Raw genomic sequence first — 17407 nt, 5'->3', positions numbered from 1 at the left:
CTTTAAAAAGTATCACACATCTTAAGCAGATGCTTTTAGGACACCATCATTATAAATTTTAAAAAGCACTTCAATCTATAATAAATACGGCTATGAACACTTCCGTGCCCCATGGTCTTACTTGCAGCCTCCTCCTTTTCAACCCACTGGCTTCTTATGGGCAGGGAAGTACCACTGTGCAGATGGGAGTTCCAAACCTACAAAGTCACCCTTTCATTTCAACAGAGACTATGTAAAAGTACTTCTTCCTGTGTGCATCAAAGTGCACCTGTGGCCCTGAACAGGAACATGTGTTTCGACAACTCTTCAAAATAACTACTGCTGAATTGTCACTCTCCCCTTCTTGGACAAGGTTCTTAAGTGAATGATCAAAGACCAGATCTAGGCGCACTTGGAGGAAACTGTTTTCTGGATCCATTGCAATTGAGGTTTAGGTCCGATTTTGGCCCAGAAACTGCTTTGGTCACCCTGTATGATAGCCTCTGTCAAGAGAGAGACAGGGGAAATATGTCAAAATAAAAAAATTCCCTCCAGTAGCACCTTAAAGACCAACTAAGTTAGTTCTTGGTATGAGCTTTCGTGTGCATGCACACTTCTTCAGATATCTTCAGGAATTTTTTTATTTTGACTATGGCAGACCAACACGGCTACCTATCTGTAAGGGGAAATATGTTCATTCTACTCGATCTCTCTGTGGCTTTCAATGCCATCAGCCATGGTATCCTTCTGGAGCAGCTGCCTGAGTTAAGGATGGGTGGCACAGCTTTGCAGTGGTTCTGGTCCTATTTGGATGGCAATTTCCAGAGGCTGGTGCTTGGGGAGTGCTCTTCAATATGAGTTTCCTTGGGGTTCAGTTTTATCACATACAATGCTTAACATTTACATGGAACTGCTGAGTCGGGTTATCCAGAATTTTGGAGTACATTATCAGCAATATGATGGCACACAGCTCTACTTTTCCTTTACATCAGCAGGTGTAGCAGTGGGTGTGCTGGACATATTACACTGATCGTGGCTCAATGGCACTGGCTGCCAATTGGTTTCTGGGCCCAATCTGAAGCACAGGTTTTGGTCTATAAAGCCTTAAACGGCTCAGGGCTGAATACCTCAAGGACCCCCTTCTTCATATGAACCTACCCAAACCCTGCAATCATCAATGGAGGCCCTTCTTCATGTGTTTCCTCCACAAAAGGTCCTGACATTGGGAACACAAGAGCAAGCCTTTTCTGTGGTGGCTCCCCATTGGTGGAAAGCTTTCTCCAGAGAGACTCACTTGCGCTTTCATTATCTGTCTTTAGGTGCCAGGTGAAAAAAATTCTCTGAAATGTGCTGATTAACATTCTATGGCCTTTTAAATTTGCCGGGGGGGGGGGGGGAATATTGGTTTGTTTTTGTTTTCCTATGTATTTTGTGTTCTCATTTTGGATTTTTATGCTGTGAACTGCCCTGTGATCTTTGGGTGATGGGTGGTATATAAACTTAATTAATTAATTATGGATAGCAGACAATCATATAACCAGCTGTCTAAGTGACCTTGGTGGTGGTTTTTGCACCAACGTAGATGTTTGTTAACACTGGAGTTTTGGAAATCATGGTTTATCGTACCTATGAAACAACTCCATATCCTATTTTAAGCATTCAAACTGTGGAACATGATATACTAAAGAAGCCCTTGTGTCTTCTTGACCTGGTATACAGTTTTCACATGTAGACCACATTCACACCATATATTTAAAGCGCTATGATACCCCTTTAAACTGACATGGCTTCCCCCAAAGAATACTGGGAGCAGCAGCTTATTAAGGGGGCTAAGAGTTGTTAGGCGATCTCTATTCCTCTCCCAGAGCTACAATTTTGAGAGGAGTTTAACGATCAGTCCCTCTGCAATGAATCAGTATAAGAAACAACAGAAACTTACTGGACTACAGTGATACTGCACCAAAACTTGTGAGAAGGAAGACATTTTGGAAAGCAGAGAATATAAGAGCCCTTCATATTTGTCACATCATAGAACTAGTTATGTCTAGTTAGTATTGTTTTAAAACATGAGCAACGCATTCATGGATCTATAAAAGCATAACACCTCCCCATTTAACAAAATTGCAAATTGTTTAGTTAAATATTTTATGTATGAAAATGAATTGCATATAATCACTTTATATTTGTTTTTATAATTGAGATTTTGGTGCTTTCCAAAGTAATAAATATTATAATTTTACTGGCATTTTAAGTCTTTTATTCTGTTCAATTCTGAAATCCATGTTTATAAAATTTTCTGCTTGATTAATCTCTGTTGTTTGCAATTATCTTTATTTTTCAATGTTGCTTCATGCAAACAAACCCACTGAAGTATTCTGAAAATGAATACTAAAATGGGGGCGGGGGATTTTAGCAGTAGGAAAACAATTCTGAGAGGATCATAAATTGTCACATATAAGTAACATATTAGCATCATGTAACCAAGATATGTCACTGCCCAACAGTACAAAGACTCACATTTCTAAAAGCATTAAAAAGATAAGTATGAACTTATTTGTGCGATGCGTCCTTCGAGTTGCTCAGAGCAGTATCATAGCATTCTCAAATGATCTCTCAGCTATGAACAAAAGGAGAGCCCTGCTAGAACACATCCAGGGTTTATTTTGTCCACCATCCTGTTTCCTAATGCCAACCAGATGCTTGTGTTCCCTGGCCACTGGTATTCACAGGCATGATGCTTCTGAATTTAGAGGTACTATCCAGTCATTGTCCCATTTTAAAGGGAATGGCCATCACATCTCATAGCAATGAATTCCATAATCAATGTGCTATAGATTGGCTAGGTGCAGGTCAGGGTTGGGTCTACGTAGTTTTACAGGCAGAACGCCATAAGGTGTTTTAAAGCCATTTTCTTGATATGTTCTTAGCACCAATACTTTTTCAACAGTTATCTCAGAAATATATTGTTTAAAGAACTGCTGATGCTATTTTTGTCCTCTGAACTCTACACATCACAGCTTTTTCCTACATAGGTTAGTTTAAGGTTACCAGATTTTTTTCCAATGAATCCAGGGACACTTTTCAACTTCAAATGATTTTGTATGGGGACTGATTTGTAAATCCAGGGACTGTCCCTGGGAAACAGGGACGTCTGGTAACCTTAGGTTACCGTATTTTTCGCTCTATAACACGCACCTGACCATAACACGCACATCGTTTTTAGAGGAGGAAAACAAGGAAAAAAATTCTGAATGAAACAGTGGATGTATCATTTTTGTGCTTCATGCTGTGGCCACAGACATGTGATCTGATGGTGAATTTGGGGTAGCTCAATGCAAAGATCCTGAGGATCCATGTGGATCCATGCTTTTTAACCACATTTTTGCACCATTGCAGCCCCAGGCAACAGTGGGTGTGTGATTTTTGGGGGTCAGGCTGCTATGTGATCTGATGGTGAATTTGGGGTGGCCCAATGCAAAGATCCTGAGGATCCATGTGGATCCATGCTTTTTAACCACATTTTTGCACCATTGCAGCCCCAGGCAACAGTGGGTATGTGATTTTTGGGGGGCAGGCTGCTATGTGATCTGATGGTGAATTTGGGGTGGCCCAATGCAAAGATCCTGAGGATCCATGTGGATCCATGCTTTTTAACCACGTTTTTGCACCATTGCAGCCCCAGGCAACAGTGGGTGTGTGATTTTTGGGGGGCAGGCTGCTATGTGATCTGATGGTGAATTTGGGGTGGCCCAATGCAAAGATCCTGAGGATCCATGTGGATCCATGCTTTGTAACTACATTTTAAGTGGGGAGTGAAGGAAAAACACAGAAGGGACAAGAGAGCGTTGTGCAGAGAAGCAGCTGGCTAAGAAAGCAGGAGAGGGATTTTACGGGAGGGAGGAAAGAAAGGCAAAAGTTTCCACAAACCGAAGCCAGCTTTCTCTCTCCTCCTGCATGTTTTCTGGCTGCCTGCGAGGAGCACAGAGAGGAATTACTAGAAGGAAAGACCTCTGCTTTCCCCTCTGCTTGCCTGGAGGGGAGGGGATTTGCCTGCTCTTTGTTCCGTTTGAGCAAACACAGCAACGAAACAGAGGAGGGTGGGCAGTAAGACCCTGAGGCAGAATGCAGGAAAGCTGCAACTTCCTCTTTTCAGGTTTCCCTCTCGGACACAACGCACGATTGATTTTTGCTGATTTTTGTTCCTGCGCTCCCCTAATCGGCTCCAGGGACCCCCCCCCCACATTCGCTCCATAACACGCACAGACATTTCCCCTTCCTTTTTAGAAGAAAAAATCTGCGTGTAATAGAGAGAAAAATACGGTAGTTCTCACTATGCACTGATGGTAAAAGAAACCCAACCTCTTCGCTTCCTTTGGTCTGTTTATGTCAGAATGTAGGCTAATGCAACAGATCAGCAGAGTTATTCTGAGATGAAGACACTCAGGACTTGGGAAATCTCATAGAATAACTAGGTGACACATTCATGTATTATGCATAATAACTACCTCACTTGTTTCAGAACGTATTGCCAGGTTGCTCTCAAAATGTTTAATTAAAAAGAAAAAAAGAAACCTGATCCATTTTGAGTTTGTGTAAGATTTTAGTCTAGGCAGAAAGTCAAGGTGTAATTTTTGCTGTCTCAACTACCTGACCTTAACATTCATCCTTTCATTATACTGTACACAGTTAGCCTGTTTATAGAGCACACTTCTACCAGATATTTAATATAAAAAAAAATCTAATCCAATATAGAATTAAATAAGCAGAACTGCTTTTCAGTCCCACATATATGCTGACCATTCTTCACTCTTTTAAGATAATCTTTTATTCCCACCAGATGTAAAGGAGAGCCAGACTAGACATGACCTTAACTATGCAGTTCTGCCCTCAACGCAGGCCCCCCCCCCCAATTGCCAACATGATGAGAGGACGTTGATGCAGACTAGGAGCTTATGGTGTGGGAACAGGGGAGCCTTAAGCCTTTGCTATGGTGCCAAACTTGATGTGGCTGCCTTTGAAAGCAAAACAATTTCTCCCAAAATATAGAAGCTGAAACATGTGTGCATTTGCACCACTTTGGAGAGAGGCAGGTGGGGACTGGAGCTAAATTCACTAGCTTCCTGCAGCTGCCAGTCGCCCAAGCCTCCAGGAGCAACACTGCAAGATGGCCCCATGCTACTCTGAAGAGGGATTCTGGGGAGCTCCCCTGCTGCCCCCAAATCCCTCATCAGGACAATGCTACATCACACAGCGTCATTCTAGGAACCGTGCGAAAGAAGAGAATGAGAGCCACCAGCTGGAAGGCATTGGGAAAAGCTTCAGTAGTATTTTGCCCTAATTCCCCACCATCACCAACCATGAAATATGATTGGAAAAGGAGTTCAGACCTTTCTGTACCCACAAATTCAAAGTGAGTTTTAAAATAGAAATAATAAATAAATAAGCCTTAATTAATAATTATAAAGGCCATGAAGGTGAAAGACTGACATTAAAGGAAAAAAAACAATCTTATTAGTCTGACCAACCACTTGAGTGATATTTTTTTTTTGCAATATGATAAAGATAAACAGCAACAATTCAGTAACAAAAGTCAAACCCCTTATGAAGTTATATCAGTCTAACTGTTGATTTACTTATTTTAGGAGTTTTTGCAGCAATGAAGGCATTTGCAAATAATATTTTAAATTTATAGGGGTTTTTTATTCCCGTTCCCTGGTGTACGCTGTGGAAATGAATTTGCATACAAAAGAATTCTGGCAAAAAGCAAGTCACAAATATTCATGTTATTAGCTGTCTGCCCCAAGTACGTCAGCAGTGTTTGTGCAGCTGTCTTGGAAAAAATTCAAGGGATTATATGTTATTTTCTTCTGCCCTCTCTGTTCACCACGGCATCCACCTGCTGCCTTGGCTGATAACTTCCTTAGAAGCAGTATTGGCATACACAGCATCACAGAACACAGCCTTGTTCATTTTTTATGAAAAGGGTGCTACCATAGTTGACAATAAACATATATTCAGCACCTGATGGAGAATAAACATCTGGCATGGATGCCAACAGATAAAAGATTTTTAGTTAACAATTTAAAATAAAATCTCAAGTCCCAAAATATAATATAATTACAGGAATGATCAATTAAAGTCTCTGCATCAAGAATGTTGGGAGAAGGGCAGGGGAGGGTCAATTAATTTAATTTCCACAAGAAAGAGGGAGCTAATAATAATAATAATAATAATAATTTGGGAAATGATTAATTATTTTGATGATTAATTAAAGTAGCCGCTTCAGAAATAAAGTTTGGAGGAAAGGGGAAACAAACAGTATCTTTCACCCACTGTATGGATGAAATGTTCTTGAAATATTATTTAATAAAAGTGCAGATTATGAATTATTAGTACTCTTTTGACTTTTATTTATATAGCACCATCACTGTACATGGCCCTTTACACTAACAGAATAAGAATTCTATGCTGAAGGGCGTATAATCTAAAACTACAAATATAAATAGTACAATAAAAATTAATAGTTAAAATGCACGCTTCACAAGCCATTACATCAGTTTGCATCCCGAACAGAACGCAAGGCGCAACAGTGCATGCGCGGGTCGTGGTCGCCGCTTCCACGCATGCACGTGACTTCATTTTGAGCATCTGCGCATGCGCAAGCGGCGAAACCCGGAAGTAATGCCACAGAGCGCAACTCGAATGTGCTCAACCCGAAGCATATTCAACTCGAGGTATGACTGTATAGTGTTTGTGCTTTCAGACACCTTTATATCAATACAGAAAAATACAGTTTTGATGAAATTTGAATGAGTAACTAGAAATGTAAATGTAAATCCTCTTACGAAATTCGCTCAGATGACCCTAATTCTTTAAGGAGAATTTGAGACAAAGAAAACAAAACATATTTCTTCATGTGAATGGCGGTATGTGAATTATGGGAAGAAAATGGGAAAGGATGGCATCATGGTTCAGATATCAGACAGTAATAATATAGGTTTCTGTTTGTTTTTAACATTGGGTATATAAGTAGTACACACAAAAAAGGTGGTAGCCACAATTCACTTGGAAAATTTGTCCTTTAAAAAGCATGTTCCTAACCCTCAGGATTGCTGAGAAAAACATGTCAATGTCCTGCCATTTTTTGCTGAAGCTATACGAAAAAGAAAAGGAAAGGAAAAAGAGAACATTGAGAAATAAAATAAAAAAATTAAATAAAAATAAATAATAATAATAAATCCTTCCAGTAGCACCTTAGAGACCAACTAAGTTAGTCTTGGTCTCTAAGGTGCTACTGATCTCTAAGGTGCTACTGGAAGGAATTTTTTAAATTTAATTTAATTTAATTTATTTTGTTTCGACTACGGCAGACCTACCTGTAACTATAACAGTGCTTGGTTGTTGGAACTTCTTCCCTGAAGCACAGCTATTTTCACCTCCCTCCACTGCTGCCAGAACATCCTATTGCCTTAAAAGAACTGTAGCCCTTCACGGTTGTATTCTTTTCCAGATATTCCCCCCAAAATCCTCATAACAAATTCAGGTCACATAGCCAGAAACACCCAACTGTGCAATTCTGCATATTTTGTGAGGCATGCAAATTAAACACTTTTGGTATTGCAAAACTTCTACACTTTAATATATTCCCATTGCAGAATTTGTGTTTTGTGATTGCACAATTCACAATGTTTTACTACAGAATTCTAGGGTGGATCTACACTGATCTACAAAAGCACTAAGAAAAAAATATTACATAGCTGTCAATGCAATTTTCCATTGACTTCTGTACAGTGCCCCCTGGTGTCACATTTTTATAACGCGTTTATAACGTTATCACTCACTAGTATAGATTAGTCCCTAGCGGCCCTGGCAATTGACTCAGTACACAGTGAACATGTTCTACAGCAAACTGTAGTAGATTGCTGTTGTTGTTTAAAAGAGATAAAATAGCAAAATCTTAAGGGAATTCACTCTGTGTCTTTGTGCTAAATATTATGCTCTAGTGTAGATTCTGCTGTTTTGTACCAGGCTGTAATATTTAGACATCTGGAAAGGGAAATTTGTTTTCCTTTTAATTTCCCAAGAAAGCAATAAAAGAAGGATAAAAGGTATGTGTATGTTTGGGTACAGGTGGAAGTGTTGAGAGAGAGAGAGAGAGAGAGAGAGAGAGAGAGAGAGCGCGCACCCTTGGAGTTATGTTGACAGAAAATCATTTAAACTATGACTTTTGTCAACTACACGTGATCCTTTTCAATTTATCTTACTGGTAGGATTAATGCAGACAGGTTTTGAGCAAGTTCACACTGGAATATTTTGCAGCAAGGAAAAACCAAAACTAAGGGCCAAACTAGATATTATATGCCCCTTTTTTATTAAGGAAAAATAGTCTTTTTGGGGCTGCATTCCTTTCACTGTCTTTCTCTAGACTAAAGCAGTACAGGGGACTGCTTAACTATTTCCCCCTGGGCCACTTCCCCATTCACTGCCCACCTAAAGCTGCTTTCCTCCCAGAGAAGCAGAACTATATGGCTCTGCAAAGGAAAAAGCAGCTTGGCCGGCAGATTTGTATGGGGGAAATGGCAGAAGAGGAAATGATTGCAGTTGCTCACCTCCCCCTCTGGTGCTCCACTCATGATTGCAGCCTGCATCTGTTGTTTTTCCTTAAGAAAAAAATGTGGAGGGAAAGTTGCACAAAGGTGCATGTGAAATGAAGTTGCACAAAGTCTTGAGAGATGAGCTCAAATGGTTCAGATTGATTGGTTGTGTGTTTTAGGATTTCCATTCTTCTTCAGAGGACATGATAGATTTTTACAAGTATGAATCAACTAAACGGAAACATATTATTCCCTAACATATAAGTAGGATGTCCACTTGGGCATAAGTATGTCTTAGATTACAGTGGTGCCCCGCAAGACGAATGCCTCGCAAGACGGAAAACTCGCTAGACGAAAGAGTTTTCCGTTTTGGAGGTGCTTCGCAAAACGAATTTCCTATGGGCTTGCTTCGCAAGACGACAATGTCTTGCGAGTTCCTGCTGGTTTTTCCCCTCCCCCCTTTTTCTAAGCCGCTAAGCCGCTTATCAGCTGATCCGATCAGCAGATAAGCCGCTAAAAGCCGCTAAAAGCGCTAATCCGCTAATCCGTCAATGGGCTTGCTTCGCAAGATGAAAAACCCGCTAGACGAAGAGAATCACAGAATGGATTCTTTTCGTCTTGCGAGGCACCACTGTATTCAAAAAATTGTTCCTCTCTTTGCGTTTCTGCATTCGGGTGGGTGCCCATTACCAACGCAAGTCCCTCTAGCAGCTTCTGCATTCTCAGAGGAACTCCTAGGAATCAAGAAGGATGTATCTGTGTGTGAATGAAATGAAAATAATAATTTAAAATACTCCCAAACTGTCTGACAAGAACCTGTGAGTTTACAAAATATTAACAGCCATTTAGCTCCTTCCTTTCCTTGCCATCTGCATGAAATTAGGCCAAGGGCTGCAGGCTAAATAAATACTGATGTTTCTGCCCCCCCCCCCCGGCCCCCAATTCTGCAAATGAATGAAAAGTTGTTTTCTTTGAGGCCAGGGGCTATTAATCCCATTTCTTAAAGCTAAATGAATGGAGCAATCCTATGTGTGTGAGAGAACCCCATAGCAGAGCTATGGCTCACTGTTACTAGGACAGTGGGTGGCAGTGAACTTTTCAAGCCCTTCTTTTGCTTTCATTAAACCTCTTTTTTGATTTTGATTTCCAGCCCCACGATCAACAGGAAGGAATTAATTGTGCCAGGAGTGGTACAGCTGAGGGCTCCTTTGGGGAATCTGTCAGGGGAATGAGGCAGTTTAAGGCTCTGCAAATCTTCAGACATCCCCAACATACCCCAATTTGTGCCCCACATTCCTGGAACATCGCTGGCCTCCAGGCTGTCATATTTGTGATTCAATCACATAGCAGAACTTTAGGTTTGCAAAACTAAATTGGATTAAAGCACTCGGTCGTTTTAATGAAACAAATTTACTCTTTTTAAAAGCAAAACAAAGGGACTGGGGAAGTGCTGGGAGAATGCGTTGGAAAGTGTGAGATAAATGAACGATGAACAAATGCTCAGTAGACTAGATATGCCACTGCCAACAGCTCCTAAGATGGCCTTTGGTCAGCTTTAGAATTGTACCAGGTCAGTTCTTCATACCAAGGCCCAAGCAGTCTAAGACCAAGGCAGGGCAAGGGGGCTGATGCTTAAACTAAAGGAAAACAAGCAATGGAAGTAGAAGGGCCCAAGATGGACTATTGGGAACTGCAATATCAGGAAAAGTCCAGCAGAGACTGAGCAGCTTTAGGCTAGTGCAACCAAATTTCCCTTCCTGGTCATCAGTTGAGCTACAAGGTGCTGTAGGTGTCTCCTCAACCTGAGTAACCCCTCCTTCTGACTATATATTTTATTTTTGAAGTCTCCTTGCAGACACACAAGAGCTTATCCACTGATTTTTAACATCCTAATGGCTCCACCTTCATCAGAACTCCATGGAGAAAGTGGCAGAGTATGATCTGTGATGTGGTGTAGGGCTTTGTGGGCTGAGGCCATGATGGGTCCCAAGTCTCTTTCTTAGACAAGGTATATCCCCAGTGTCCAGGTCAGGCTCCTAACAAAAACCAATTGAAGTGAACTCTGAATGTTATATACCATATTTTTCACTCTATAGGACGCACCGGCCCATAGGAGGGGGAGAGCAGGGGGAAAATATATTTTTTTTCTTGTTCTCCCCCTCTAAAGCAAGGTGCGTTCAAGGTGCATTCACCCAAAGCCTCCGGAGCACAGCGGGAATCCCCACTGCGCTCTGGAGGCTTCAGGCGGTGAAGGCACCTCGCTGCCCTGCAGAGGCTTTGCGCGCAGCAATCCCCAAGCTAGAAGAGCGAGACAGAGCTCTTCGTCCCGCTGTTCTGGCTTGGGAACAGCCTTGCTAGCCTCTGCAGGACAGCGGGGTGAAGGCACCCTGCTGCCCTTCGGAGGCTTTGCGCAGCTAACCCCAAGCTAGAACAGCGAGATGGAGCACTGCACAGTGCTCCATCTCCCTGTTCTGGCTTTGGGCTTAGCCGCGCAGCCTGCATTCGCTCTATAGGACGCACACACATTTCCCTTTAATTTTTGGAGGGGAAAAAGTGCATCCTATAGAGCGAAAAATACGGTATATATTCAGTCACACACTATGTTCACCTTTCACTTCTTAGGAGAAAATATTCATTGCTTGGATTCATTGTTTGTTTCTCTTGACCAACAAAATTAACTGAAGTTGCTCATGCTTAGTACAGAGTATTCCTTCTAAAGATTTCCATTCTATGTACAGAAATTATGTCAATCAATCAATCATGCTTCCTAAGAAACAACATTCTATTAAGAACAGAAATCAGACAACTAAATGTTTTATAAGCATCCAATTCTGCATAGATGTTTAAGTGGAAGGTCTAAATAAAATTGCAAGGGGTAATTAGTTAAGCGTGATGTAAAAATTTCCCTGGAACCTAGCCTAGATTCTAATTTCAACACTTAACTAACATTGCAGGGATATGGTTACATTAATGATAAGAAGGGCTAGTCTTACAGTCTAGCCAACAGATTAAATATCCAACTTCCTAGTGCTCTGGAAACTCAAGAGTTAGTTGCTTTGTTGTTAAAATGTCAATCTTAAAATATATGTGATTTTTGGTGAGATGAGAGATCCAGATATTGCCTTGCAAAATCCTGTTTAACGGCATATATAATTCATAAATCAGTTAAAATAAAGTATTTTGATTCAAAATTGTTTAAATCATTGTTTCACTGGTTTCAATTCTCCCCATGCAGCTAAAAAAGGTAGCATCCTTTGTTCTATACTAGTGTAGACTAACCTGCTTTCTTAGATTCAACACTAACAACATGATCCCATGCATATGCCTACCTAGAAGTAAGTCTCATTGAGTTCAGTGGAGCTTATACGTAGCTAAGTGGGTATAGTATTGCACTTTAAATTTCGTAAAGTAACACTATAATTATGACTGCAGATGTGAACATAAATGTTAACCGATGAAAAAACAGGTGATTTAAACAATGTATGCTTTAAAGATACATTTTAATATTATCTTGGCCTCAGTGTAAGTGCTTTTCTGTGACATTAGGGAAAGAACACTGAACAACTGTATTTCACATCATATTTTAATCCAATATATACTGGTCTACTATTTAATTTTTAGGAACTGTATAATACAGTGGTACCTCGGATTAAATACTTAACCTGAGGTCCGTTCTTAACCTGAAACTGTTCTTAACCTCAAGCACCACTTTAGCTAATGGGACCTCCTGCTGCCCCAGCACCGCCAGAGCCTGATTTCTGTTCTTATCCTGAAGCAAAGTTCTTAATCTGAAGCACTATTTCTGGGTTAGCGGAGTGTGTAACCTGAAGCATATGTAACCTGAGGTACCACTGTATGCCCTTAACTACTACCTTTTACTGCCTCTATTTTTTTCTCTATACTTTTTTAAAAGATGCTATTTTATGTGTTAAAAACATGTAGCGTCCTGGAATTGACGATCGGGGGGGGGGGGGGGATTTCCGAAAGGTGGCGCTTTGTCCTAGATCTTAGGCAAGTCAGTCGAAAATTTTGGGGGTGTTCTGGTTTTTACTTTTTGAAATGTGGCAACCCTAAAACATGGTGTTTTGATATTGTATTTTTTCTTCAAAAATTAAGGAAAAGGTTATTCACTAAACCCTTGTACAGTGGTACCTCGCAAGACGAACGCCTCGCAAGACGGAAAACCCGCTAGACGAAAGGGTTTTCCGTTTTGGAGGCGCTTCGCAAGACGAATTTCCCTATGGGCTTGCTTCGCAAGACGACAGCCCATAAGGAAATATCCGGGACAGCGGGGAAGCGCAGCGCGTCTTCCCCACTGTCCTCGGACCTCCTCCGAAGCCGGGCGGTGGGGCGGGAACGCCTCCTCCCGCCGCCGCCGGGCTTCGGAACGGTGCTCCGAAGCTGGGCGGCGGGGCGGGAACACCTGCCCCCGCCGCCCGGCTTCGGAGCATCGTTCCGAAGCCGGGCGGCGGGGAGGGAACACCTTCTGAAGGCGGGCGGGGGGCGAAAGTCTTTGCTCCCCCCTGCCTGCCTGTCCCGGAGGGCTTTTGAAGGCAGGCGGGGGGGAGCAAAGACTTTCGCCCCCCGCCCGCCTTCAGAAGAGGTCCAGGACCTCTTCTGAAGGCTGGCGGGGGGCAAAAGTCTTTGTCCCCCCTGCCTGCCTTCCCAGGGGCTTTTAAATCGCCCCGGACAGCAGAGAAGTCCTCCGCTGTCCCGGGGCGATTTTAAAATGCCGCCCGCCAGCATTTTAAGATCGCCCGGACAGGGGAGAAGTCCTCCGCTGTCCCGGGGTTTTTTAAAATGCTGGGGGTGGGAAGAAAAGCCCTTGTCCCCCCCCCCAGCCTTCAGAAGAGGTGGTCTGAAGGCGGTTTCCCTAGGAACGCATTAATTGATTTTCAATGCATTCCTATGGGAAACCGTGCATCGCAAGACGAAAAACTCGCAAGACGAAGAGACTTGCGGAACGAATTAATTTCGTCTTGCGAGGCACCACTGTATCTCACACCATTAAATGTAATCTTTAATCATTTTTTTCTGTCTCAGAGTAATGAAAGTAGTCTAAAAGTTAATATGCCCTTGCCTTATTGCCCAGATATTAAATTTCATCCTCACTAATAAAAAATTGGAACACTTTAACCAGCTAAAACTTTAGTTGACGGATGTATTAATTAAAGTGACTAAGGAGTAGGTCACTTCAAGCACAATGAAACCTACTTCTGAGTAAACATGCAGAGGATTGCACTGAACAGCTTGTAGCCCAAATTATAACATGATTTCTGTTTTTGACATATTTATAACCCCTTTGAGGAATTGCAGTCTCTGAGAATCTGCTGCAATTTAGGGTGAGTGTACATAGCCTTTTCACCTCTTGTAACCTCAAGCTGTAGTCTCATAGAGATCCTGGCTTTCTGAATGACTGAAAATGAGGTCTAGCTATGAGCTGACATGAGTTCAACAAGCCTATAAAATCAGCTCTGCTAAACCTTTGTGGCCTCCAATTAGATTTTATATGAATCATTCACAAAACAAAGATCCATACAGATCCCTACTGAAAAGTAATTCTAAAGCATATTCCACTGAAAATATGGTTGTATGGATTTATGCTTGATTCTGGGAATGCTTCCTGATTGTTAACTCTGTGCAGGGACAACCTTTTTGGACCAAAAGGCACATTTCCAGTTTTGAGAAAGTGCTGCGGGCACCTGTCACAAAATATCTGCCATGGGGGTGTGGAATAACACAAAATGGCTGCCATTGGGGTCATGACATAACACAAAATTAAAGAGAGTATAGTCATTGCGGCTCCCTCACCCCATCCCTGGACAATCTCATGCTTGCAGTGAGAAGTCATGTATGCCCTACTGGTGCTGATTGGAGATCACACAATATTGTTTCCACACACAACTATGCTGTTGCGGTCTAATAACAGGGAACATTCCACAGTACCGGGGGGGGGGGGAATACAAGGCGACCTCACACCTCTCACAAACGCTCACCACACACATACAGACCACAAACACACATGCATTTGTTTTTCACAGACATTCATACACAGAGACTGCCCATCCCGTTTCATTGCTTATGGCTGCGACTGCTGGCTTTTGGCAATATCTCATGAGATATCCAGGAGATCTCACCTGAAGCTGCTTCTCCGGTGGCAGAAGATGTGAGCAGAGTGCCTACAGGGATGCCACCCCTTGGGATTCTGCCACCTGAGGCATGCACTTTGCATATCTATAACCACACACACACACACATCATCTCTCTGCTCAAGTGGATCTCTCACTCTCCAACAGACCACACTCACAAACAGACCACACATCTCCCCTCTCTCTTTCTGACACAGGCTCCATATGCAGATCTCCCTCTCTTTCTGTCACACAAATGCATAGAGCATACTTAAGCACACTCTCACACACCCCCAGAAGAGCCCCTCTGCGAGTGAACAAAGTGCCTGACCTTTTTTTTGTTGTTGTTAAAAAAATCTTTTAAAATTGGTCCCCCCTCATTTCAGATTGGTGACCCCTGCTACTCAGTCATTTTGATGTAAGGTATAATACTGAATTGCAACTGACCTTGCAGACGTCAGGGAGTGTAACATTCTGGGTTACATTCTGCTATGGTCCATGCACACTAGTGGGCTGCCTGTACAGGACAAATCACCTAAGCACGTCTTTTTAAAAACATGCATGGACATGGCAGGCTTTTCTTCAGCCACATCACCCATGCAAATTACCACCATAAAACTGTATTTGTGAAAGTTTTATGCAGTGATGTCCACAGGGCTGCACTGTGAATAATAACTCCAAACATGCAAGCCAGTCTTGCAACCTAACAGAATTACCGTATTTTTCGCCCTATAGGACGCACTTGTCCCCCTCCAAAAATGAAGGGGAAATGTGTGTGCGTCCTATAGGGCGAATGCAGGCTTTCACTGAAGCCTGGAGAGCAAGAGGGGTTGGTGCGCACCGACCCCTCTCGCTCTCCAGGCTTCAGGAGAGCCCCACCACCAGCCCCACAAGCTCGGGGGACAGCGGGGAGGCGCAGCGCGCCTTTCCCGCTGTCCCCCGACTTGGTTAGAAGGCTGGCGGGGGGGAGAAGCCTGCTCCTCCCCGTCGCCAGCCCCGCAAACTCGGGGGACAGCGGGAGGCGCAGCGCACCTTTCCCGTTGTCCCCCAACTTGGTTAGAAGGCTGGCGGAGGGCTTCCCCCTCCTCCAGCCCCGCAAGCTCCCAGAGCCATGCCAAAGCTGCATGCAGCTTCGGCATCGCTCTGGGTCCCGTGCTGGGGGCTGGGGGAAGCTCAGGCTTCCCCCGCCCCAGCCCCGCGCCGGGGGGGGGGAATTTTCCCCCTTTATTCCCCCCCCCCAAAATCTAGGTGCGTCCTATGGGCCGGTGCGTCCTCTAGGGTGAAAAATACAGTATCATTACAATGATTATTTTCCAGAAGAGATTAAAGATATACAACCTGCATTTGCACTCTAAACCTGAATCTTGTTTTGTGTTCTTAACAAATGTACTCTTTCACAATACATTTATATTTGATGATGCTGTGACCAGATTAATTTCTAGAGCCTGCTTTGCTGATCATTATCACCCCAGTTTTGTTTCATCTGCACTGGCTTCCAGGCAGTCTCCAGGCAAAATTAATACAGTGGTGCCTCGCAAGACGAAATTAATTCGTTCCGCGAGTTTTGTCGTCTTGCGAAGCACGGTGTCGGGAAAGTTTTGGAAAAGCTTCAAAAATCACCAAAGTCTTTAAAAACCTCAAAAAAGGCTACCACACCGCGTTCTATGAGTTGCTCCTCAAAGTCAAGTCGCAACTGTATTAACGGTGTTAAGAAAAAGGAAACTAATTTGCAAGACGTTTCCGTCTTGCGAAGCAAGCCCATAGGGAAAATCGTCTTGCGAAGCAGCTCAAAAAACAAAAAACCCTTTCGTCTAGCGAGTTTTTTGTCTTGCGAGGCATTCGTCTTGCGAGGTACCACTGTAGTGCTGGTTCTTGCATATAACTGGCTTGTGACCGTATAGTGGAAGAACACCCCCCCAATACAGTCCTATCCACTCATTGTGCTCAACATCAGGAAATCTGTTATGCATCCCACCACTTTAAGAAGCACAATTTGTGAGGACCTGGGACAGCTTTTTCCACTGTGGCATGCTGCTAATGGGACTCCCTATCTGCACAGGTGTGGTAGCTCCCCTCTTTTAAGGTTCAGAAATGATAATAAGACCATGTTATACAGCTAAGCTTTGAACATACATTAAAATTCTCTACCTTTTTAGGCCGATTACACATCGCTCCTGGTTTTTAATCCATGAAGTCTACTAATTTCTGGCCAATTGCTTAATGCCTGCTAATGATTAGGGTTATGACGAATAATACTAAATTAAATGGACTTTGTTTTGATATAACAAGTACTTCTTATTTTCTAAAGCAAGAATTCATAGAATGATCACTTAATATGGATGAGGTTTAAATAGTAAGATGTTTAGAATATGGATTATTGCTTTGTAAATGAAAAACATACGAAGTCCATGAGAATCTTTTCTTTTAAGGCAATCCAAGAATAAAGTCAGCCCACCTTTGCTTTTAAGTATATTTACAGGTGAAACCTGAACATGATAGAGGTCAGCACAGGAGTTTCAGCATAAAAACAAAACAAGACACTTTGCATAGCAGAAGTGATTTCATACACAGCTGACTCTTGTCTTTAATGAAGCAAACATGAAAGTCTAGTGTGGGCCTGTGACTCCGACGACTTCATGAATCTCTGCCAATTTGTTCAAACCAAACTAATTATCTGGCAGGACTCCTGCATACCATAGTAGTTAA

General features: G+C 42.6%; 1 protein-coding gene across 6 annotated transcripts in view; it reads right to left on the bottom strand.

Moving 5' to 3' along the window:
- Positions 1 to 17407, bottom strand: part of LOC308597669 (proprotein convertase subtilisin/kexin type 5-like) — a 176652-nt gene that overhangs the window by 82084 nt on the left and 77161 nt on the right. The window lies entirely within an intron of this gene.

The sequence above is a fragment of the Podarcis bocagei genome, assembly GCF_964188305.1.
Source record: "Podarcis bocagei genome assembly, chromosome: 11".
NCBI lineage: Eukaryota > Metazoa > Chordata > Lepidosauria > Squamata > Lacertidae > Podarcis > Podarcis bocagei.
Note: the sequence above shows the minus strand (reverse complement) of the source record. Positions and strands in the feature narration are given on the sequence as shown.